The sequence below is a fragment of the Microchirus variegatus genome (genome assembly GCF_963457635.1).
Source record: "Microchirus variegatus genome assembly, chromosome: 10".
NCBI lineage: Eukaryota > Metazoa > Chordata > Actinopteri > Pleuronectiformes > Soleidae > Microchirus > Microchirus variegatus.
The window spans coordinates 17742365-17768015 of record NC_139811.1 but is presented as its reverse complement, the minus strand read 5'-3'; positions in this window follow the sequence as shown (position 1 = coordinate 17768015).

The following is a 25651-nucleotide window of genomic DNA, read 5'->3' as shown; positions in this document are numbered from 1 at the left end:
AAGCGATGCAATCTATTGAAACGCACGTCACACAATACATGCATTGTTTCCGTCCCTGTGCCAGGTATTTGTAAAAGTTACAACGAAAGACTTGTCATTTTCATCCTTTTTCATTTGCAGATCATTTGTTCCTTTTTGAAAGCGACTGAGGGAACAGGCAGCAGCGGTTATGCGTTGATGGTGAAATGCCGGCAACAAGCAACATACCACCCACTTCTCAGTAAGACAACCTATCTCCTACCATTCATCGATGTTATGTGGAAAACTTCTTATGCTGTGTGCAGTTTGAAAATACCTTTAAGGGCCTTTATGTGTGGAGTTTTCATGTTCCGTGTGTGTGTGCATGGCTTCTCTTCAGCTTCCTCTCACAGTCTGAAAACAAACCTGAGCTTTAGGGGTTTACACCCTATACCTGGGATTGGCTCCAGCGTCCCTCATGTGGAGGACAAAGCAGTAGACGATGAGAAGGTTCCCGATTTAAAATAATGCAAGTTTGATTGCCTGTGCCAGGAACAGACACAAAAGCAATGCAAATGTCTCTATTTCTGATAAAGCAGCTACTCGCTGATTCTGTGGTTTGAATTAATGCATATACCGTATATTGATATCACCAAAATAACTGGTACTTTTAAATTGAGAGCTAAAAGGGTGTAAAACCAGGGTGCAGGAGTCTGTAATCTGTACTTACACATGTCCATTGAAAATGAGCGGCCACCTGTCGGCAGTAAACTGTGAGAGCGTAGTTGTGCCAGCAGAGATCATAAAAAGAGAGTCCCCTCCTTCCTCATGGTTATCCCACTCTCACTCTCGGCACAGTTATTTGCTGTTATTTGGAAAGCGAATAGCATTGTTCTTGCCGGACTGAACGAAACACTAACAGTTCCACGGTTCCAATAAACTGCTCCAAACATGCTTGGTGTTATCACACTCTTAAGTGTCCCCTCATGCTGACTACAATTGAGGCAAAAACTCCAATCTCAGTCTCCTTTCACTGAGAAGTTGATGGAGCTACCAATTTGTAAATGACGCCTGAACAAAAACGCTCAACTTTATCGATTTGTCTTCGTAAACTGTTGGACACGATTATGTGTTACTCTCTCAAACCCAAAAAAATGCAGATGATCTACATTTTATGCGTTGTACTGAGCAGAGTACATAAATATACTATAGCTGCCAACAACTGTTTACTACACTGTTGTGAGACAATTGAGTCGTAAAGAGGAATAAGTTAGTGTGTGAGTTTGTTTTTGAGCCTCTTTGTTTTTTTTTTTTTGTTTTTTTTAATGCCAGTATAGACACATTTTCATATTAGTACATGATGCATCCTTCCCTGCTCCTCATGTATATAATGAACACTTCATGACATCCAGGTTGACACACTGACTGACTTTCACCGATATGTGTGCAGTGCAAACACTGTAAACACACCTGTCACCTAAACACAACCGCTCCACAACACCACCTGTGACTATGGTATACTGCTCAGTAATTCCAATAACACTAGTGTATTGCAAGATCACTTTCTTCAAGAGCAGAATAACAAATATCAATATACAGTATATCCATATATTATTTATGCAGAGACCTAACACATGAATGCGCTCCATCAGATGTGTGAACTGCCTCTCCGTTTAGAAGCGCTTGTCACTTCCTCCTCGTTTAAGAAGTTCAAACCCACAACAATCTGGTTTCTTTAATGTCCACTCAGGAGAAAAAACAAATCTTTAATTATATATATTTAATTATTATTATTAATATTTTTATTTTTTTTAAATCAATCATAATTACATTTTTGGCCACATCATCCATCCCCAACATCTTAGTTTTGTGTTCTTATTATGTGCCTGCTATTCTTTCCTGCTCACAGTTTTTAAACAGGTTTTAAACATAGACACCGCTCTAACACCAACCGCAGCAGCAAACCTGTGTGTACGATGTGACCGTCATGCAAAACGGCTATTTCTTTTTTTTTTTTTCTTAAAAAGTATTAAAAGTTGATAAATCAATTTAAATGTACATGTAAATATGAAGGATCTTTGCCGATTAGCCACATGTTTTGGTGGTTAATGTTGGTTCTATAGTGTGACATCTAGTGGTAATAAATATTGTGACATTTTTGATGAGAGGCATAAAGATCAATTTCATAAATCTGTCATCGGTCATCGATACAGATGCTTTTGCAGTGTTGTTTTTTTTTTTTTATTCCCTTGAGAACTTAAGTAATAATATGATGCTGGTGTTCTAATTAAATCTGTATATACAGTATGTTACTTTACTGTCAAATAACCCATTTCCTCTCAGTGATCCCAGCTACTCAGACATGCATGCAAAGACGATGCACTAATGGGATGAAAACAAAAGTGATTTTATAGCAATTACAGTAAATCCGATAAAAGAGAAATGTGCGATCAAGTAAAAAAAAAAAAAATAGAACTAGCCTCACGCAGGAAAAGACACTGACAAATGACCTCTCACATATTGATTGTTGTTCACCCACAGCCTCACACACAGAATAATAACAACCAACAGCGTGCACAGTATCGTTGATATTTGTTGTTGTTGTTTTTTTTGTCCTCGGGTTTAGTTTTAATGGGTGAGTGAACCAAGGAGAGAAACACAACACTTCACCAACCATAAATTAGATTTGCACCTCCAGCAAACTTTCATTCGCTACTTGGTAAGTTGTCTCAGTTCTCATAAGTTTTCTCGTCTCCAGACACCCCCACCACCCCTCCCCGACTCTCATCCTTCTGGTCAGTGAAACTGGTCCCAGCTGCACTTAAACAGAAACCCAGAGCTGCGGACGTAGACACATTCACATACTCCCACTCCCTCACCGATTCCCTCTGAGGCACATAGGGTTAGAGTAATATCCAAAGTGCAGGTGGGACCTTGCTTTTCATAGTGAAGCTGAACAAAGCAGGGTGAGAGAATGAGCCAAGTAATGGAGTGATGATCACTGCAGAGATTGAACAATAACAATGGGGAGGCCAGTCGGGGAGGGGGCATTCATGGACTTGGGGAACTTGCACACTAATTGTATCTTATGACTAATTGGTAAATTAGTGAAACCTATTTCAAGGCACCAGGCTTAGCTTTGGGGGACACCCACAGCTCATTATAGACTCATATTCTGGGCAGAGGAGGAGAAAAATAAAGGAAATTATACAATTGCTCAGGTGAGAATGGCAATTAAGCAAGTGCTTAAGAAGAGGAGGAAATGAAGCCTCATACACGCATAATTTACTGCACTCTCTTGTGTCTAGCTTTAACTCACAGCCGATCTTGAGCATGTATTTATTGTGGCACTGAGTGTGTGTACTTTTGTATGCATGCATTGCTATGTGTGGATGACTATGTTTCCTTTTTAATATGATGTATGGATGCAAATGTGTATAATTATGCAAAATAACTTGGGTTGCTGTGGTTGCACTGCAGGTTTTAATCAATTACTTAAATGCAAATTATTGAATTCTTTAAAAATGTCACTGCAAGGTCTATAAACAAGTGTGCTCAGTGAAACCATTATAAACCTTCCCTCAGCAGTATTTTCACATACTAATGCCCCGGTTTTGAATGTTTAAAGCTTCATTCGCTGAAAAAGCATCATCTCATCGGAAAGGGGAAATGTCATCAAAGGCCATTCAAGCCCTGGATTTTAGAATGTAGGAGAGAAATATACTGCCTCATTTAAAGTAAATCTAAATACAGTTAATTCACACATGAAATGTCAAGTAAACATACTGAGTCCAAGAAGATATAGATCACCATATGGAGAGCAGTGGTTTTCTGATGTCCCATCTTTGATTGTGAGGAGTTTGTTTTCTCAAATGCTAATTTACCTGTCGAGGATCATAGGAATTACACAGATGAATTTAGTGGACTGGTAGACTTTTACTGCTGCAGTGCTGCAGGGAGAAAACTGTGAGCCAAGCAATATCCAAAAATACATGTGGAAGTATGAGATTCTAACAGTTCAGTGATTAAGAAGTGCAAGTTTGAACTGAAGAAAATAGAGCACTCGTAGGCAACATGTCGAAAACCATCATCTATAGTGTTTTCTTTCTTTTCTTCAATCTGAAGGTGTGTCTTTCATGCAGTCAGAGTATGTATTGGAAGGCTGTAGAGGTATGAGGTGAGATGATGAACAGTTGTTGTGGATGGATTCTTAACCTTCAACCATGTTCCTCTCATAGTTTCCCTTCTACAGTGGCCCCTCAACACACTGTATATGAGTATTTCCTCACCCACGCCTTGCTTCTCTCATGCCTTTGATCCATCTCGTCATCACCATTCAGAGGACATTTAGGATATTTCCACAAGGACACCATCGACCCCTCCAAAACTCACTAACCCATCCTCCCTAACCAATTTGCTGGTAGTAAAACTAATATTGTCTTTAATCAGATGCAATTAGACCTGCAAGTTAAGATCTCTTTCCAATTAAAACTCATTATGCCCATAATATCATTATGGGAGTCTTGAGTAACCACTGCTTGCATAGCTGGCCATTTTGTCATGAACAGCTGTAAATCACTAGATTTGTTTTTTTATCAGCAGTAACAATGAGATTACTTCAAAACCATCTAGACACCTTAAATCCCAGTTAACCAAAAGCTTAATCCCACATTTCTGAGATTAATTTACAGGTGACGGCCTTAAGTCACAGAAAGTGATGTTTTTTTTTTTAAACTTTGCGGGCACAAAAGATTTTATGAAAACATGTTGAACACATTTGCGTAATAAAGGCATTATATGCATGTAGTTTGTTCACCATGAGGATAATTATATTTATAACCTTGTGGATTGTTGATTTAAAGTATGTTTGAAACTGTTCATAGTTGTTATGATGCACTTCTCCACATCTGTGGAGAGAATATCATTGAGAAAGGTGTGTTTTTGTTAACAATACAAATAACGTACACACTGGCTACATTACTGTTGGTGTCATTCCTGACTCACCAGATGAGGTGAAGGGCTCGGGAAAATCTCGCCTCTAATCCTCGGCCTGGATTCACATGTATCCCGCTGAGTCCCAGTGTCCCCAAATTTTACTCTGTATTATATAACTAATATATAAACAGAGGTGGAAAGTAACTAAATACATGTATTTTACTTGAGTACGTATTGACTCAAGTATTGTACTTAGTTACTTTATAAATCCGTTACTGAGTAAAAATAAAAATTCAGCACAATGAACACCTACAGGGGGAAAATATACACCAGAACCAGACGAATGATGATGTGATTAGCACCAGCACTGGCGCGTGAACATAGAGGGCGCGCACCAAAAGTTACGTAATATCCTGCGTCGCACTGGGTGCGTGAGCTCCAAAATAGTTTTGGAATTTTGACCCCTTGTCATATTTCTACTACCCTCACACCCCACGCAAAGTACATTTCAATTGAACTACTTTTTACTTCTACTTGAGTACATTTTCAAATGACTACTTTTACTTCTACTTGAGTATATATTTCATTAAAGTGTTGGTACTTTTACTTGAGTACAATATTTTTGTACTTTTTCCACCTCTGTATATAAATATGCAACCTTGTTTTTGATCAGGAGGAAAAGCACAGTTTTCTGTATGGGTGGTATATAATTCTTTCATGATAAGATAAGAACATGTTGTGAGCACAAGTTATTTTTATCTTGAGTGCGCAAGATACACTTTCTGTGACTTTAGGGGCTAAATATACATGTATTTATTTTTTAATCCTGTGAATATTAATCAATCATTGTTTGCCACTGAACAGAACGGGTTGTGGGGGTGGGGCATGCCTCTCTGATTTATCGCCTTATGATTTCACATTGTATTCTTTCCTTTGCACCAATCGTCTATTTTTGAAAAGCATACAAATAATAATATTATTTATTATTAATATTAAAGTGCAGATATTCACATGGCACCTACTGTGTCGATACCTGTTGTTGTCCTTTGTATATTTGCAGTGTATATCTGGTAATGTTATTCAAACATTACGGTAACGCTTTCTTTTACAGTCCCCTAATTACCTGGTATTTAGCTGGTAAATTCATGGTAACACTAAAGTGTTGCTAGGTAATTACCAAGGGTAATAAGATAAGTAAATACAGTGAAACCGTTGCCAAAATACTGGGTAATGCACGGTAATGTACTCGGTAAGTAAAGTAAAACTGTACTGTAAAAGAAAGCCAAGCTTGTTTCCATGTAATTACACACATTTTTAGGGTTAGGTTTGTTAGATTACCCCTTGGGTAAATAGCTAGTAATTAGGTACCTGCTTATTACCAGTTTATAACCCAATAATACACTTACATTTACCATAGTTTTGCCATAGTTTAGCTGTACATACCTTCTTATTAACAGCAGTAATAACACGCTATAATTAACTATATAGTTACCAGGTAAATGCCCAGTATTTTGGCAACAGTTTCACTGTATTTACTTTCTTATTACCATTGGTAATTACCTAGTAACACTTTGGTGTTACCATGAATTTACCAGGTAAATACCTGGTAATTAGGGGACTGTAAAAGAAAGCGTTACCAACATTACGTATACAAGGTATATTGTGACCTGAAACAAAATGGCAAACTCCATCCCCCTTACACACCATAATTATAGTTGTAAATTCTGTAAATAAACAAGCTTGTTTAATTTGAGTGGTACATACATTGAAACCTCACCCTCATATAGTGTATTTATGACTGTAAATGTTCGAAATAGCAAGGCCATTTTTTCTAAAAGATTTTAAGGCATGCACAACATAAAATTAAATACATTTCTAATAATATGTAAAATATCCACACCTGCTCAACAGAATATACAAAATAACTGATTTTCTATTGCCTGAACTACCCTGCATTAAGCTGCTGGAAGAAAAAAAAATTGAATGAACCCCCTGACAGCAAAACTGCTGAAGGTATATTGAATTTGTGCGTCTCTTTGTCTGGCTCAAAAGCAGTTAATCATTGATTCCTGTGCCTGCTGCTGAAGAGTTTTTCTAAAGCCTTGAGACGGCACTACCTTGAAGTTAATGTGCTAAAGGCACACAGACATGGTGCTCTTAGGAGATAGAAATTCATACTATCTTAACATTGCTTTTGAAAGATCTTGCAGCACACCGCTTTTCTTAAGCATATTAAAAAAAAAAATCTTAATACATATCATCATGTAATAATTCGACTAACTTTAAATTACCCGAGCAAGAATCCTTTTTAAAACGACAGCATGTTGAAAACACAAGCGCGTCTGCGTGGTGAAAGGGCATTTATCAGTACAAGGGTTTCCGTCCTGTAGGTAGGGCCCGCAAAAATCCCTGCGTGACACCAATCAGCAATAATTACCATAGGGGTTTGAATTTTCCTCCCACTTGTAATTGGCCTTTGCTGTCAGTCAACAAGTGATTTCTGCTCACAATTGAACTAAGGGGAATGATAGAAGCAGTGATGGCAGGATAATTGAAAATAATTGAGCAAATTGCGGATTTGAGAAGTTGGCTTCATCAGCACTGCAGGGGCGGTATATGAGCATGTGGAGAGAGCAGGACTGAACAGAGGGAAAGGCAGATCTTAATGATAATGAACAAAACACTCGCCTCCATTTTGCCTTCATCCCCGAAGGATGGAGCTGCTTATCTGAATAATCAGCCTATACATGGCTCAATGTCACATGCATGGGAAAAGATGAGCACCTTTGATCTCTGCATCCTGAGTTTGAGCAGCTATTCACCAGCCTGAGGGCTTACTTACATCCTGGCCCTGATCTGTAAACTCCCGCAAGCGCAGAGGAAGTGCACCTCTGTGGTGCAACTGCGTTTTAGGCTCTGCATATAATTACTGCAAGTGTGTGAATTTGGCATTGGGCAAGTGTGAACCTGAGAAATAAGAGTGTGTATGTGTATTTTTTTTTTTACATGTCAGTTTGATTTAACAACTCTCAGAGTGTCATGTATTTGTAATACCATGGCTAATGCACTTTACACAAACTTTATTTGGGCTTCAAACTGTGTGTGTGTGTGTGTGGTGCCGCATAAATCAACCTCAGTTTACTAAAATTTCTTCCGTGGGTGGATTTGTGTATCTGATAGAGTAGCAATACTGACAAGCCACTGGGACTAAAGGCAGCCCCTCAGTTTCAGTTGTTTGTCATCTCTTCCTTTTCTTCCTCCTACTCTCCCCATCCTCAAGAGCTGCTTACCTTCCACAGCTTTGAAAAAAAACATCTCGCCTGCAATTTACATTTCCATATGCTGCCAGTGGCGCCAGGGAGAGTGGATAATTGGGTTGAAAGTGGTGACGGTGAGAGCAGGATAGAAAGGGATACAGAGAAGGCCAACTGGAAAAAAAACCCAGCCATTACAGGATGGTTTTCTCCCCCCCCCCCCCCCCCCCCTCGTCATTTTGCCATGCTGCTCTTAACCACTTGTGTAGCTGAAAAGATTTACCTTGGCCTCCCATTCTCTCTCACTCCCGCAGAATCACTCTGTACTTGCCTCCCCCAGAGCTTTGCTCCCACCCTGCTTATGCCTCATCTATATTCACCCAGTCTCTCTCTCTCTCTCTCTCTCTCTCTCTCTCTCTCTCTCTCTCTCTCTCTCTCTCTCTCTCTCTCTCTCTCTCTCTCTCCGTAGATCTCTCTCTCTTCCTCTCTCTCACTGTGTCATCCACAGCATGGCGTTAATACACCAATTAGTACTAAGAGCAGATAATGGACTATGTCATGTTCGAAAAGGGAAATAGAGACATAGAGACATCTATGAGAAAAAGAGAAAAGATATAGAAAAAAAAAAAAAAAAGGGAGCGGGTTTGGTGGAGGCATCTTTGTGAATGTGGTCTCTGAAAATGTTGAAATGCAGCGTTTGCTGTGAACATTTATCCAATGGGAGGAGTGCTCGGGTGGTCACAGGGTTGCTCTATAAAAGCTGAGGTGTTACACCAACGCTTTGCTGGCTCCACATACAGAAGTCTATTTGGCTTTGTTGAACTCTTAAATCCTTTTCATTTGGTTTCCTCCCTTTTCACTGCTGGAAATGCCATACAGTTTCCTCTTCTGTCAGTCTGTTCATATCTATGCCTACAGGCCTTCTTCTCCACAATGCAGTACATAGAGAACATGCATCAAAGAGCACAAAGATGCTCTCTGATTGTGGATCTGTGGTAGTCGTTTATATATATATATATATATTCACCACAAGAAAGGTGTGATTTTTTATAAATAATGAACAACAGTTGCTGTGGCACTTCACACAAACAAAGGCATAACGGTAATATTCATGAAAATGGTGCGTTTTAGAGATGTGATTTTTTTTTTTTTTTTTTACATCTCATTTCAAAAGAGTGATCTATTTTATACCACGTTTACACAAGAAAAATTTGATTTTTTTTTTTGTCGAAGACAGTTTGTCAATCACAGCAAACCAAGAAGGTGTATAGCTGTGAAAATAGGGGCTATTTGCAAATAGGACAAGGTGCAATGTAAATAACGGTGCTGCATAAACATGAGCGCAGACTTGGAAAAATTGGCATTAATCAAACATGAGCTGGAACAAATTAAAATGTGCCAGCTGTGAGCGACTGTTTTCTGCTGCGCTTTAGAAGAAAACAAGAAGTGTCCAGAAACACCAGGACCACTGATGCTTTGTTGACGAAGTCTATCAGTCAAGACATCACTGTGGTGGGAATAGAAATGCAACATGGAACAATAATAATTTTTGTTAACGATGACTAAAATCTTCACAGTCATGGTCGAGCCTGAATGGATTTATTCAGTGCTCAGTCCCACACTCCAGTACAAATACACTACAGTGGTGCACAGTAGCAGGCTCTTATCTCTGCTTTTTCTTTCATTTTCATCCCCATCTTCTGTCTATTTTCTAAATAGCAGTTTTCTGTTTTGTCTCCGCTGTGCATGTATTTATTTACAACCGTATTGAACAATCAACTGAAAGGCAACTTTACATCAATCTCAACACTCACAGAGTGTGTTTAGTTTGCTGTAGTATCTATTGTCACCACTCTATTGACAGAAAACACACGGTAGATATTTGAGGACATATTGAATGTTGTTAGGCAGCACTCATACTGTGTACAGTATATATATAAGATGCCACACTGTATTATAGTTCAGTTATTACTTTTGAGTATACTATTTTATTAGAGATACAAATCAGTCAGAGACCCCAAAAGTCAAGATTTATTCTGTGAGTTGGACTTTTGGAGGCATTCAGTCCTCGGAAGTAGCGGGGAATGCTTTCGTATACACTTCACACTGCTTCCACATGCAGTGAAATCATTCCACCACATCAAGTTGTCCTGTCTGCTTGGTGAAGATGTCTGCAAAGGTTACAGGTGACTGCAGACCTAACCCCAGGGTGAGCCTGACACAGAGGCAGCTGCTCAGTCAGACTCTGGAATAACCTCCTCTTCAACCTTCTGCTTAGAAGTGCTGCATTCCCAGCTAATGTGGAAAGGATGCTAGGAATATAATGATTATTTGTGTTTAACTGCCGTCTGATTCAACTCGCAAATTATCACCCGGTTAAAGCCTTAATCATCGAAGCCTGCATGCACACAAACACATTTATTTATTTGTGTTTTCATCCATTTTGTTTTATTGGATAATGTAATTTATGATGAGTGAAGTGATCAAGCAGTGAGGGGCTGGCGAATTAGTAACAAGAGACCACTGCTTGTGTTTAGTACAGCAATCAGCACTTAATAATTGGTAGTCGCTGTTGTTGTTGCTAAGAGACCAGTGTGTAATGAACAACTGCTGAGATTGTCTCGAAGCTGTAAATCTCTCCATATTAGGTTCTTAGAGATCCATTAGGTACAGTAAGGTTTACCTTCAGCCTCCTATGATCACACTAAGCACTGTGACTTTGCATAAATACCATCTGATCTTGAAAAAAAAATAAAAATAAAAATCCTGAGAGTGTGTTACTGCCATGGAGCACAAACCACATTATGTTTAGCGGCACAATGAGTCATGCGGCCCATGAAGGTCAATTGACTGGACTGGAGAGCAGTATAACAGAGTAGGTACTGTGTGACAGAAGGCTAAGTGGCAAAGGCATGTATATGGGCCACTCAATAGAGCCCAATATTAGCAATCATAATATAACCTGACAAAGACCACTGAGAAATTTCTACTGTGCACTTGTGCCATTTGTGCTTACGTATTACGAGTAAAAAGAAAGAAATAAAAAAATCTGACGGTGTGTGTGTTCACCTGAGAAACAAAGTCAGCTTTAGATTAATCCAAAAAGTATCATCACCAAGGATAAGCTTAATGTTTGAAACAAAGCAGTATTATGCATTATGCATCTGTATTTGTGTTTGTATCATGTTCAAAATTCATTATCTAAGCAATTACAACATGATACGGTTTCCACTAATATCACTCATGTCAGCTGTCTTCACCGTGTTCACATAGACAAAATCATAAACTACTGGCCGTGCTATCAGATAAGGCTGTAGCAGCAAACCCCCTGAGCATAGTAAACGGAAGGAAGTGTTTGTTATTGCTGCCTAACTTTATATAAAAGAATGTGTTATCTCTTCTATTAATAGTTATATAGAGATGTTTTAAAAGGGAAAAAAAAACATCTGTAATAGGTAAAATGTTGCTTTAAAGGTCCACTGTGTAACATTAAAGATGGTTTATTGGCAGAAATTGAATATACCACCTGAAAGTATGCTATTTTGTAAGTGTATAATCACTGAGGAAAAAAATGTGTGGTTTCCTAGTCTTGGAATAAACTAGCCAGAGTGCAAGAGTTTCACATTTTAAAGTAGAAGGCTACAATGCAAACGAAGAGGAAACGACATCCTTTCTGGTATGCAAAGGCCACCGTCATTCCCTGACAGATGAGGGGAAAGAGGGGGAGGGTGGTGAGCGAAGGAGTCCTCCGTTTGTAATCTGCAGTGTCAGCATTAGATTTCAATAATTCCCTCTCAGTGAACCTATAGATCTGTGTGTGTGTATACAGCCTGCTGTAAAATGTTATGATATTTAATAGCGCTTCCACCTGATGCTGCAATTTCCTCTGTGCAGTGATGGTGACACAGTACATCATTTATTCGCTAATCATGACGTAACGTGCAGTTGAAATACGGGGAAATGCAGCGTGTAGCAGCGTGTTTGTGTACTGCACTGAATCGTCCTGTGTAATCTCGTATATTAGTATTAGTATGGTGTGAATGTGTAGTCGGGAGGTGAACGTAGGGGAAGTAGCATGAACACAACTACTTACTATGTGTCATCCCCCTGACTCTCTCCCTCTCTCTACCCGTGGAGCGTCTTCTCTGTAGAAGCACAATCACTTAAGCATTCCTCGGATTATTTTCTTTTGTGTTCTGACCTGTGAACATCCTGGCGAGCCCCTGAACTGCCAATTTACGGTACTCCCTCTGCCCAGTGAGGCACTCACTCTTGGTTTCCAGTAACTTGCCTGTCAGTGGAAGAACCAGGGGGGGGGGGAAAAGAAAATATGAAAAAAATCTTTTGCAAAAATCCATCTACGTGTGCACAGATGCGGCAGAAATATTATCTTATTTGGACACACTGGAGGATCGATGCTTTGACATTAGACAGACATGTTGCCTCTACTCATGTAAAACAAATTACTCAAAGCCATTTGAGATGCGTTTGAATTCATGATGGTGCACTTAAGTCCACAAATCTCGTACGACTGCATGCAAATGAATCCCACACAATGTTGTTGCTGCTTTGTTTTATTAATCCACTGAGCACAATAATAGGAAATTCATTGTACCTTTTTAAATAGTAAATCTGTATCTCTCATGCAACATGAAACACACTGATCAACTCTGAGGCTTCAGCTTTAACTAATTCTGATTAGATGCTAAATACTTTTAACAAAGACTTGAGAAAATGATCTTGGTGATGACTTCTTTGTTACAGATGGTGGTTACAAAGACCTAAAAAAAAAATAAAACGTTTAAATAACCGTGAGTTAGAAGGCAACTGAAAGTGCCATAAAGAGGGAGGAAGTCTAACTAATGGGCAGGCAAATTTGCTTTAAATCAGATTTGGTTATATATATATATATATATATATAATATTGTCCCTATGCTGCCCAACTGTATGTGAGGTGAGAGGCAATGATGAATGCGCTACGTTGTAGGTATATAGGCCTGCTGCAGAACTGCAGTGGCAGAGAACACCGTGTGAATGGTCCTGATGAGAGTGTGTGTGTGCTGCCTGCAGACGGAGAGGGAAACTACAGAGGAGTGATCCGCTCGGTGCGCCAGGACGCAGATGGCGTGTGCAGTGTCTCCTGATTCCAACGGGCTATTATTTCACACCGTAGAACTTTTTTTTCTTTCCCTGAGACGACACGAGGGCGAATAATAACAATAATAATATATATAGTTGGACGAAACAAACGTGTCGATCCGTTCCTGTGACCACGCAGATATCATAACATCCGACACCCCGAGATTTGAAGATCTGATTTGCCTGACACGTTTGGCGACGGTGGCTCATTTGCTCACCATCTAAACCAGGGACGCACGGACGACGCGACTGCAACTTTTATTTCCACCACAGTTGCCACTTGACGGTGCTCTGACTCGCATGTTATTATTGTTTTGGAGCAGGACAATGGTATCGTTATTTATCTTGATGCCCACACGGGCGCATTTTCGCGAGAATCTGCTCTGTCCGTGAGGATTTCATCCACTAGATTTATAATTTAGACGATCGGATCCCTCTTGTTTTTATTTATTTTTTATTATTTATTTTTTATTTTTTTCCCTCCCGTCAGGTTGTCTTTAAGATTGCAGCCTATTAATTTTTAATTCTTATGCATCCGCAAGAAGACGGGACCAGCGAGGAGAAAACGAGTGATAACCAGAGGAGAGAGAGAAGGAAAAAGGAGGCAAGAGGAAACGCGAGAATGAATGAGACGCACTGAGCAATCAAGGAAAAGGAGATTGGAGGGATCAAGGTAGGAATAAGCAGTGTTCGTGTCATGTGTTCCTAATAAATGTAATGACATTGCATCAAACATAGCGTGTAAATACGCACCACCCGGGCGTCCATTATCAGTCTGCATGCGTGAGGTGCAGGCGTGTAAGCCGATTTACTTATTTATTGATATTTAATGCATTGACAGATGCGGAGTTGGTTGTAAACGGTGCGTCACCAGCAGCCTCCTCATATTAAAAATACAGGCTGGATCCTTTAAATTAGTCGTGTTTTTTTAAAGTGGGGACCCCTTCTTCTGGGGCCTGTTCATTGCACCGTGACCTGCACACTAATAGATTTGCACAATTTTAATTATTTCTTAGAGTCTGGGAGCTGAACAATGACTTACTGTCCTATAAAAGCTAAGAGGTGGGGGAGTTTTCAGCTGGCCAAATAAACAGGCAGGTGACATTGGGGAAACAGAGGGCTGTGTAATAGCCAGAAATAGTATAAGTATTGAAGAAATTATTTATTGGATGAATAATTTCAGTCCAATGAAAGAGGAAGATGTACTAAATGTTTGCCACATGTGTGATTTTGTCAAACATCTCCCAGCTTTTTTTCTTCTCCCTCCTCTTCTTTACAAGCTCATTCCAAGAGAAAAACAAATTTGACTGCCAGAATAATGTGAGGCTTAAAAAAATTAACTCAGTCCAACACTTCATGCTTCAGACGACACTAATACTCTGCCAGGTCAAGTCGTTACCTGTAAACCAGCAGTGTTGTGAGGGTCTACACAGCCCCAGGTGTTATCCAGGAATGTTCCAGGATGTCCCAAATAAAATATCCCCCCCGCCCCCCTCATATTCAACTTGAAATCCCAATTAGAGATTGTCTATGAATGCCCACCCTGATGAGTTCAAATAATAATATACAGTATGTACCACTTTGCGACAGCAAAAATCCACTGCAGGAAAAACCCCCCGTCATATATCAGATTTAATCAAATGTGTCCCTGTTTTATTTAGGGGTTCACGACATGGAAACTGAGGCGCTCTCATATTGTTATATGCCTGACTAATTCCCAATTTAATAATAAAATATGTAATAAAAAGGCATCAGCAATCCACCGTAGTTATGGTAGAAGAAATTAAACTCCTACTTTTGTTTTATTATGATAAAATTGAACCGTATATGGACGTGGAGGAGAAAGTCTCTGAACACAGTTGTTTTCTGCTGGTAAGCCTTTTCCTCATTCCACTGGGGTGCATTGTGTTTGTCCTGCCAATTCTTGGGGAAAAAAAATTGGCGTGTCTGCTGCTGTGAAGGGGCTGAATGAAATTCAAATTCTTCAGGTGGTAAAACAGCAATATTGCAACTGTCTGATTGCGTTATCTGGGCATTCAAGAAGCCAGACTTGGAATTGGTTTACTGCCAAACACTCTCCCTGGGAAGACAGAAGGATTTATTTCCCCCTTGTCTGTGTGTCACATCACCATCAGAAAAATTATTCTCTGCTTTCAACGGGTGAATAATAGTCATACATTAGCATGGCATGATCGTCAGACTTTTAATATATCATTAATCATAATTAGATTGATTTTAGTGTGACTTGAGCATTTTGGGAGGCTCTGCGTGACCGTGTTCAGGATCAAACGATTATATTATTCTGTTGAAGGTTGTTACTGTACGAAAACCTGCCTGACGGCCCTTGCGAACAATAGCGTAACTTTTCACACTCATTACCTGCTTTTTATTTTGCACACGAGTCCACACAACTAACACGCAGACTCACTTAGTTGTGTATGCACACATGCATGCACACACACACATATCCTATTTTTCATAATAATATTTATTAACACAGAGCAGTTTTCCCTAAGTGATTCTTTTTGGGCATTTTTTATGACACTGAATGTATGTAACCCCTACAGCACTTTGACAAGACATGTAGAAATTAATATTTTAACAGGAAACAGGCAAAAAGAGCGCAAAAAGAGCACTTTTTCATCGATTTCATAAAATTACCCATGCCTTTTCATGCCCACAGGAGCCTTAAATGTATTGCATCCATTGCTGTTTAAAAGACAAATGTGAGAATAAATTCACCAAATGTTCAGAGGTGCTGACAGATTTTGGTATCGTGGTAATATTTCACACCGTTTCCATTTTTCCCACCGTGGCTATTATTTACAGCAAGGGACACATCACATATGCCACGTGTCGGTGCAGGATTGTCGATTTTGACGCTTTACTGATATTATTTTTTAGTTTTTCAGGTCAAGAATGGTGTGACTTAATACAAAAATAAGCACTTTTTCTGTGTTTTTCTGAAATAACAATAGGCTGTGGGGTAACAAAAAATTAGAACGGCAGCGACGAACAAACTATGCCAAAACCAGAGTTCACGATTCAAATTTATTTAAGATAAAAATTGTTGTTTTGAGTGAGGTCAACCCAACAGGTGATTAAAAGTCTGGTTACATTATCAATTCTGATGTATACATTTTTAAGAAAATCCATTAAATATATTATTTTATAGACGTTTGGAACCGTAATAAAGCCGTCCCTTCTCTTTTTACACACAATGCAGTGCAAAATGTTAATTCTGGCAACGCTCAAACTACATTTTTGATTGTAAAATAAAGAAACACACGCACGCAATGAATAGACACACACACAACCTTTCACACTTTAAGGATGGAAGAACCAAATAATCTGAATAATCTTAACTGTCAGTAGAACAAAGGACATGGTGCACACTGGCTCCACACTACAATATTCAGATGAGAAACTTAATCTCATCATTGCATTTTGATGATGAGAGGATCTGATTAGATGCACGGGCTTTACCAGTCTACCCGTCCCTGGCTTCTCACGGTTCACTGAACAGGGCGATCCATTCTGAATAATCATGCTCATTGTCTGTATTGATCTGTCATAATTCTGAAGATGACAAAGCGATGTTATTCCAGGAAAAAAAACAACCCTTTCTAGGATTTAATTGTGTTTGTAGTTTTTTTTTTTTTGTTTGCCCCAAATCGTGTTAATAACCAAACTACTAGTTGTGACCTTTACAACACTTCTGGTGAATCCTTTCTACATATTTGCTGACATTTTCAACCAGAAAGACACACATTGGCAGATGCTAATATAACAATATTCGAGGGAATTTAAAAATACCAGTGATAGCTTCATTGCAGTGGGTGGGTTGCTATGTACCTATTGTGCAAAGGCAAAGAGCCATTTTTATGCCCTTTTCAGCTGGGTCAAAATTATATGTCTCCATCCGTTTTTTCCCCACTAATCTGACCTAGAAACAGTTTATTGTGTTATTTCTGTGTCATTTTTACTCCCTACTGTTACAGACAGTGCTGTTTACCTGGCAATGGCAGCTCTGTGTTTGTCACTAGGCTGATAAGACTTGTCTTGACAGGAAAGCCATTATGATTATAATAACAGTTATTGTGGTTCAGAGTTTAACCGCTGCTGACAAAACACACTGGAAAGCAGCTGTTGTTAGACTAATTATTGCAATCAGAAATCCCCAATTATGTTTTCTTTGGCTATTTGTAATGTCTTGGCTGTTTTTTATTTTATTTTGGAAGCATGTCCATTCAATAATGGTTTGGAGAGAGAGAGGGGGTTAAAGAGAGGAAAAGGAAATAGAGGTGGGTGTGATAACAAATGGGGAGAGGTTTTGTACATTTAAATGAAAACGAGCACAACTGGTCTTTGCTGCTGTTGTGCAAAAGTGATCGACTATGTTCATCCATTTTGAAGCTCATGGAGATCCGTGCTATGCACACAGCAGCCTCGTCTGTGCTCGATGTGGAGAAAGCCTGGAGGTGTGGGCACTGAGAAGCCAATCTTACAATCTCAATCTACCAAACACTAATTCAATTCAATTGCTGCCAGTCCTTAGTGTGTGTAGGCGCCAGCATGGCGAAAATGAACAGGAGCAACAAGAGCACATGAACAGAAAAAATCAATGAGGACTCTTTTTCATAAACGGAGTGGGTGTTAAATTAGCTGGATGGACCCGAGTAGCAACACACTGGATTGAGTGGCTGGTGTATTTGGGTTGTGTCTATCGAGTGAGAGATGACTTGGTGTTCGGCAGTGAAAAGACATGGTGATGCTCAATCAATGTGACCAATCAGCTTCATCAGTAATTCATTCAGTTTCATATGTTCCCGCAAGTTTCGACAACCAAATTGTTATTGCAATTTGTAATGACCTGCCTTGAGTGGCCCTTTGATCCCGTCTGATTTCCCTATTCATACTGTTGAAAGCAACTTGAAATACCAGATACGAGTGTTGCGCGTTTGCTAGTTTTCTCTTCTTAACATGTATATGAGAGGTTTTCAAGGACCTGTGGTAAGACCTAATTTTGGAGGCACTTGAGAATAATGTTCACAAATCAATATAATCTCTGATTGTGTGGCATTTTAGGAAATTGGTTACAACAGCTCCTGCCATAATGTGCAGTGTAATGGCAGTGGGCCTCTGAACACTGAGATTGATTCTGAACCTTTTGCACCTTTAGCAAACTGTGTTTAGCAGTGGCGGTTGCTGGTCTTTGAAACAGGGGAAGCTCAATCCATACATAAATTCTGCAAACAAACAACTAGAACAAAGAAACTTCATATTGTGCAAAACAGAAATGCTAGTTGCTATTACAGTGTATACGTACAGATGAAAATTGACTCAATCGCCAAGCAAATACAGACTTCCCTTGGAAAATCCACACAGGACTGAGGCAGAAAGAGCTCCACTGCTGTGTATATGTTTCTGCAACGCTGTCGATCAAAAACGGGTTCCGTCTTTCAGAACCGTTCCTCCAATCACGACCTCAGAAGCCGAGCATCCGCGCTCGCCTACTGCTCCATTGTCAAGCTCACCACAGTTTAAAAAAAACTTTCCCATAGAGAGTTGAAGCTGAGCTCCATGTGGTTTTAATGTGGAGGCTGCTACGGGAATGTGAAATACGAATATGATCCATATGTGATAGACAGCTGATTCTGAACAATCTAGTGACACGTTCTAACGCAAGTTTAGTATTAAAATGTAAATACAACACAGTACACATTTGACGATATTTTAGAGGAAGCTGAGCTTTGCTTGCTGTCTTAGAGCAATCACCACTGGTGGATAGCCAGAGAGAAATGTACCTCTGCAGAGGCAAACGAGCACATTTATTCAGGGTTATGATTATGAGGACTAATTTTACAAATTAAAATCACAGAATATTGAATGAGACAAAGTTACAAAGGGAGAGATAAAGGAAATGTTCTCCTGGCCGTCTATATTTCCACATCTGACTATTTGGAACAAGGTCCAAACCAAATTTTGCTCTTTAGAAATTCTGGTGATCTACCTACATCCTGTCAGCTTGAATGCGGTGTCTCCTTGGGCATTAATTGTTTTATAGACGGTCATACATTTGACATTGATGTGTTGACAGCTTTTTGTTTGAATGGGAAAATATATATGAATGGATTAATTGGATTTCTACTGTAGTATCTTTATATTTACCCATGTTCTTCTTTCTGTCATTCATCGGGTCACGAGTCTCCCTCAACGTTGAGTCTGCAATTGCAATTCCATTAAAAAAAAACAGAAAAACAAGCCTTTTTAATCCAGACCACCTCTTTTGCTTACACTGAGCTTGTGAGAGCATCTTTAGTTAAACCCTTGTCCTGAGGTAACATCAAACCTGTGGGGCGGAGAAGGAGGAGCATGAAAGGAAACGGGGATCAATTGACCTAAAAGCTTGTCTAATTAATCCTTATGTTTTTCTGATATCATGACTGAGGGAGTGTTAAGAAGGTGGTGCATGAGTTCCTCTAATTGGCCTGGCCAGAATACACAGAGCAGGTTGAATGGTAGTAGCAGGAGTATAAGTTGACACCCCTCCTCACACCTGGTGCTCTCACTCTTCCAGAATGCAGTACTAACACTTTTGTCCTCATTACCGCCAGCTAAGTATACAAACCCTCCATCTTCCACTGCAGGACAATCAATCCAGTTGTTACCATCTTCTAATTATCACTTTATGTAAGTTTACAGTAACTGAATAGATGTGGCTCTAAGTGCACTAAAACCTATTTTTTTCACCCTAAAGTTCAGTTTTAATATTTATTTAAAATTTATTAAACACTTCAGTGCAGACACAAAACACAGAGTGGAGAGACATGCTATCATTTCGATGAATCTTAATTAAAATTAAGTGCTTTTATGTGTAATTTGTTGTTTAGACGGAGTGAGAAAAACAAACGGGGCAAATATATATGCCAAAAACCAAAACCCTCCAGTGTTCATTTATAACATCTGGGTTCCAACTGCTTCATTCTACAGTAGAGTTTAATATACAGCAGTTACACAAAATGATTGAAGCCGTCATTTGATTAGGCAGCAGAATTAGGATAAATATATCAGTGTGTTTGTGTGTTTATGCGTCTGGCTGTCTGGCCCTGACGAGCAGTGATGTTCACCTGAGACTCACCTGAGTCATTCCACAGAGGACGGCTCTGTTGGGTTCGTATTTGTGTCAGCAGCACTCCCTTTGGACTGTATGGTGTTGGACTTGTGTGAGCATGTTTTTGTGTGTGCGCATGTGTTGTCTGTGCCATTAGCTGTTGGAAGAGGCAACACCAGAAACAACACGGGACCAAAAGAAGCAGTTTGTTTGTGTCTCTGCCAAGATGGGAGTTGGAGGGAAACGGGTAGAGAGAAGAGACAGTAGGAAGGGGAAGAGGGATGTGAAAGGCCACATGTATTAATAAACAGCTGCAAAAACAAACCTAGAGCATTAGTACATACTGCAGGCAGATGCAAGACTCAAAGAGGGGGAGGTGGACCATGATGGAAATAAGTCTGTAAACACAGAGAGGGACAGAGAGAAAGAGAGGGAGCATCCGGAGTGGATTAATTAAGGTTTATAATTATGTTGGGAGTATGCATGTCTCACCTGAGACTGCCCTGTGCCGCTTCTCTCCAACGCTCATACCCTCTGCTCCTCTGCACATATGGACGCAAACCACAGGAAAATACCCACACTTGTGGTATCATAGATTCACCTTTCCGACACTGTGCACCAAAGGAAATGAGTGCTACGGCATAGTAACCGTTTTTTCTCTCCTGCCCTTGAGGTGCTATACCATCAGTGCTCGGATTATATAATATTTAAGAATTGTATTATTGTTGTTTAAAGTCCTAATGGCATGGCACCTTATTTGACAGAACTTTTAAAACCTCACACTCCTGCCAGAGCTGTGGTGTCAGCTGACTAACTCCTCTAGGACATACTAAGATCAACTGAATGTTAAAAAACAGAGGGGACAGAGCCTTTACTGTAGCGGAACAGCCGATCTCTTCATGTGAGCGCTGCCCAAACCCTCAACCAATTAAAACAACTTTTTTATTCCTCACTTTTCACTGCCTTCTAACTCTAGTAAAATACTTAAATACTTTATGGTGCCTGCATAGTGTATTTTATTTAAATGGTTTCCTTTATTGTTTATTTATCTTTTTATGTGTTGTTGTTTATTGTAACATATATTTATTTCAGATTTTATTAGCGTTACATTTATTTTATTTTTATTTGTGCAGGACTTTGGTCAACTGAGGTTGTTTTTTTCAAATGGGCCATAAAAGGTAAGATGGAGTTGAATTGACTTTACATACAGGGAAGTAAATAGTAATCGTAAAATAAGTATTTAAGAGAAGTTTCACATTTTTTACAATTTAAACCTATTAATACCAGTACGATACCAAATGGTAACTTTGTTAGCAGATATTGTTATACGTGTTTACACACTTTTTTAGCTCTGTTTTTCCCTCCTCCACTTCCTTAGGGATATATCTGTCTCCTCAGCTGTCATAATTATGCACTGCTCTGTTCATCCGTTAATCACTAGCTTTAACTGTGTGCTGTTTTGTGCTGGTTAGGTAGCATTCAGTGAGTTTTTGCAGCAGAACAGGTGCTTGGAGTGTCCTCTGACATAGTGGGGATGGTGACAAAACCAGATCAGTAATGCTGTGAAAAACTAAAACAATGAGTTCAAAAATACTGAATTGCTGCATAGAGCTGGCCGACTTTGTGATACCTCTCTCTGGGTTATCACTGCGAATGACTGCAAACAATGCACATATTTATGTGTTAGCGTCAGATTATCACCTGCTATGATGGCAGCATCATCGAGACACATTTTTGAAGTGCGGCTTTTATTGACAGATGTTCCACGCTTATATATTTTCTTTTTTTTTAACGGTGTTTTTAAAATGAAAACAATCTCCAGATGAGTTTTTTTTAATCATCTGCGTCTTTATAACAAGCTGAAAATATGTCACATGACCATGCATGTATGCTGGTGCATGACGGCGTAAAACAAAAGCAGATTGCTTGTTCTGTAATTGGTTATAGTTGCAGAAACTATGAGAGTAAATTAATTTAAGTAAAGATTGGCTAGATGAATGTGTTACACCTGTTTCTACTGCAAATGTTGTACAGTAGAAGTGATGGCCAAATTGTGTGATATACTATAACTTTTGATTATTGCAGTTTAAATCAATATGGGTATTTCTTTCACAAATACAGTAGACTGTAAATCTATCAGTGACATTGTATGCGGCCTGTGTTTTCTTCTCTTCCATTTCTAGTGAGAAAACAAGATGGCAGTACAATTTCTTGGTTGTCTGATTTTGGGACATATTGTACCTCGGAGTTGGGACTACTAAATAAAGGGCAGATTAAGCCTATGGTTCAGGAAAGACCACATCTACTCTGTAGATCTGCATGGCTCTGGAAACATTCAGTGCACAGGGAATTTTTCTGTCACAGCAGTTTAGGATTAAGGTTGAAGTGTCCCGAGTGAATAGAGCCTCTTGTTTTCCAGTGAAGGTGGCCAACAGCTAGCACCCAGGTGTGGAACAGTCTGAGGTAGATGCTGCTAAAAATTGCCCTGCCGAGTCAGCAAACCTCCTGTGGTTATGTGAAGGTTTTTTTTTTTTTTGTTTGTTTCTAAAAACTACAGTGCAGTTCAGCAATTTTTAGTAACTCCAACTGCTTTGCTACTTTCGACTGATGTAGGGACAGAAAGGAGAAATTGGCAAGAGAATAATAAAGAAGAGGCATGGTGCATGGTGAAGGGCATATTTCTAATAATAAAACACACTGTCTGGTCTGTCAGGATATGAATGCTCTAATAATTCAGTAATGATTACTATCGCACTGCCTGTGCTGGGGCACTGCAGTATTAACTCGTACGTCATCTGACCACAAAAGACAGTTGCCAGACCACAGCTTAACCTCTGACTCGCAACACACCAAAGGGTACGACACACACACACACACACACACACACACACACACACACACACACACACACACACACACACACACACACACACACACACACACACACACACACACACACACACACACACACACGTGCAGCTATTCTATACTGCATTGACTTCTATTCATTTGGACAGCTTAAACAGCTCAATGCCTAACTCCAACCTTAACTTAACCACAATTCAAATCTGAGGCTTACTATTAACCAGTTCCTCAGAAATGATCTTCTGCCTCATTAGGGCAAGGTTTTAGGCTCCACCAGGACTATTGGTCCTGACGAGGTCAGCGTTTATTCCAGGAAAGCTAATTAAAAGCGTAACAAATACAAGAACACACACACACACACACACACACATGCACACGTGCACACACGCACTGTAGTCTGTAGTCACAGACATGAGGCATTTAGGGAACAGAATGGAAAAGGATTTAATTGAGTCTTTGATCATTATAGAATTACCATGTGCCTTCTTGGCGCCCTGGTTATTGTTTCATGGATTAATCATTTTCATTCCACAAATTGTGGAATCCACATAGCAAATCAGTCTGCTGCCTGCTTGACATAGATACGCAGTTGGAGCAAGGGAATTTTAATGTGTCCAAGCCCCCAAATTGGCTCCAGCCGGCCATGCAACTAGATTTATTTGAAAGATTGGTTTTATTGATTTACTGTATTAATGTGGTGCCAGTTTAATCAGTGTGCCCTGGAACTATGCAGAATTTGACATCTCTGTGAACTCAAATGAGTTTCGTGTACAATATTGATCTGGTTATCCACAGTATTTATTCAGCTATTTGTGTTAGAGCTGATTAATTCGGTGTGTACGAAATAATGTAGGTATGTGTTTATGAGGCAGTGTAAGTATTTGTGTTTGTCTCCCTCTCTGTGTATTTGGGTAACTGGTAATTCCTGTTCTGTTATAGACTGAAGGTTTCACTCTTTTACGGAAACAGCAGTATTTTTTAAAGTTGATATCTTTTCTTTTCTGTGCATGCAAAAGCGCGCTACTGCTATATTTTATAAAGAGACACATCAGATGCACATGCGTGTAAAGAATTACTGCATAAGTGAAAATGCACACACCTTTATCATAACCAGTTAACTCCTAACCTTAACCTTAGCCTACCACAGTTTTACATCTTACCCAGAACATTAACCTCAGAATTGATGTTCTGCCTCATTAGGACCAGGCTTTGTCCCCATGAGGAGTACTGTACACGTGTGCGCGCACACACACACAAACACACATTGTGTGTTGTGTCACTGTGTAACAGCAGCAATGGCATATTACATATAGCCGGACTGGAGTAGCGTTCAACAGTGCCAGTGTGATGATTGAGCAGTATCTGTCAAGAGAGGGACAGAGGAAGAGGAGTAGTTATCTAATTAGAGCTTACTTAGGATGGATATGGATGCTTTCTGGCAGCTGTCTCATCTGATTCACCTGTCTGTGGAAGAAGTACATTTGTTTGTAAATGTTTGTTTCGGGCTCATTACAGATAAAAGCAGAAGCGTCACTCTTTTCTTTGCTCATATTCTGTGTATATAATGAGAAAATAATATCTGCTGTCAGTAAGTTATTTATGTATTTATTCACAGGGGAGGGGAAATTACCAGACGCCACAATAAGATATTGTCACATTGTCATATTGCAAAATACTGAGTATTTGCAAAATCATATATCGCGATATACTTTCTAACATCAGTTAAAACATTGACCCCACCCCTAGAGGATACATATGAACTTCTGTAGTATGAGCTGTGTAGCAATATTAATTAATTACTATAAAAACTATTGAGTAGATTGAAGAGATCATAAGTGTGGCCCTAGTGAATAGAGAATCACATTAGAATGACACATTTCTAAGGCTCGTTACCGACAATGTGTTCAAATAACAATCTGAATGGTGTTTTATAATCCAAATCCAGTGAAAGTACCAGTAGTAGCTTGGTACTTGAGGGTCAATTTAGAAGTGCTAGACAACAACAGCCGATATTTTGCGTCTGATTGGCTGTGATGTACCCCGCTTTTTGCCCCGTGTCAGCTGAGATTGATTCTAGCTCCCGCTCAACCTTCAAGTGGAGGATAAAGTGGTAGAAAATGAATGAACTCAAGATGCTGTTGGCGTGAGTGATCTTGAGCCTTATAGGCAACTTGAATTCTGGAATTGCTTTTATTTTTTTTTACAAAAATAGCTCATTATGCTATTTTATTGTTGTTGTTTTTTGCGACTAATGCCTGATATCTCTCACCTGCAATTAAAAACTCACAAGGAAACACAAATGGTCAGTTCCGTAGAAGTATAGAACTACTGTACTTGATGCTAACTTAATTATGGCCAGATTAAGGCAGTACTCAAATTATTGCTG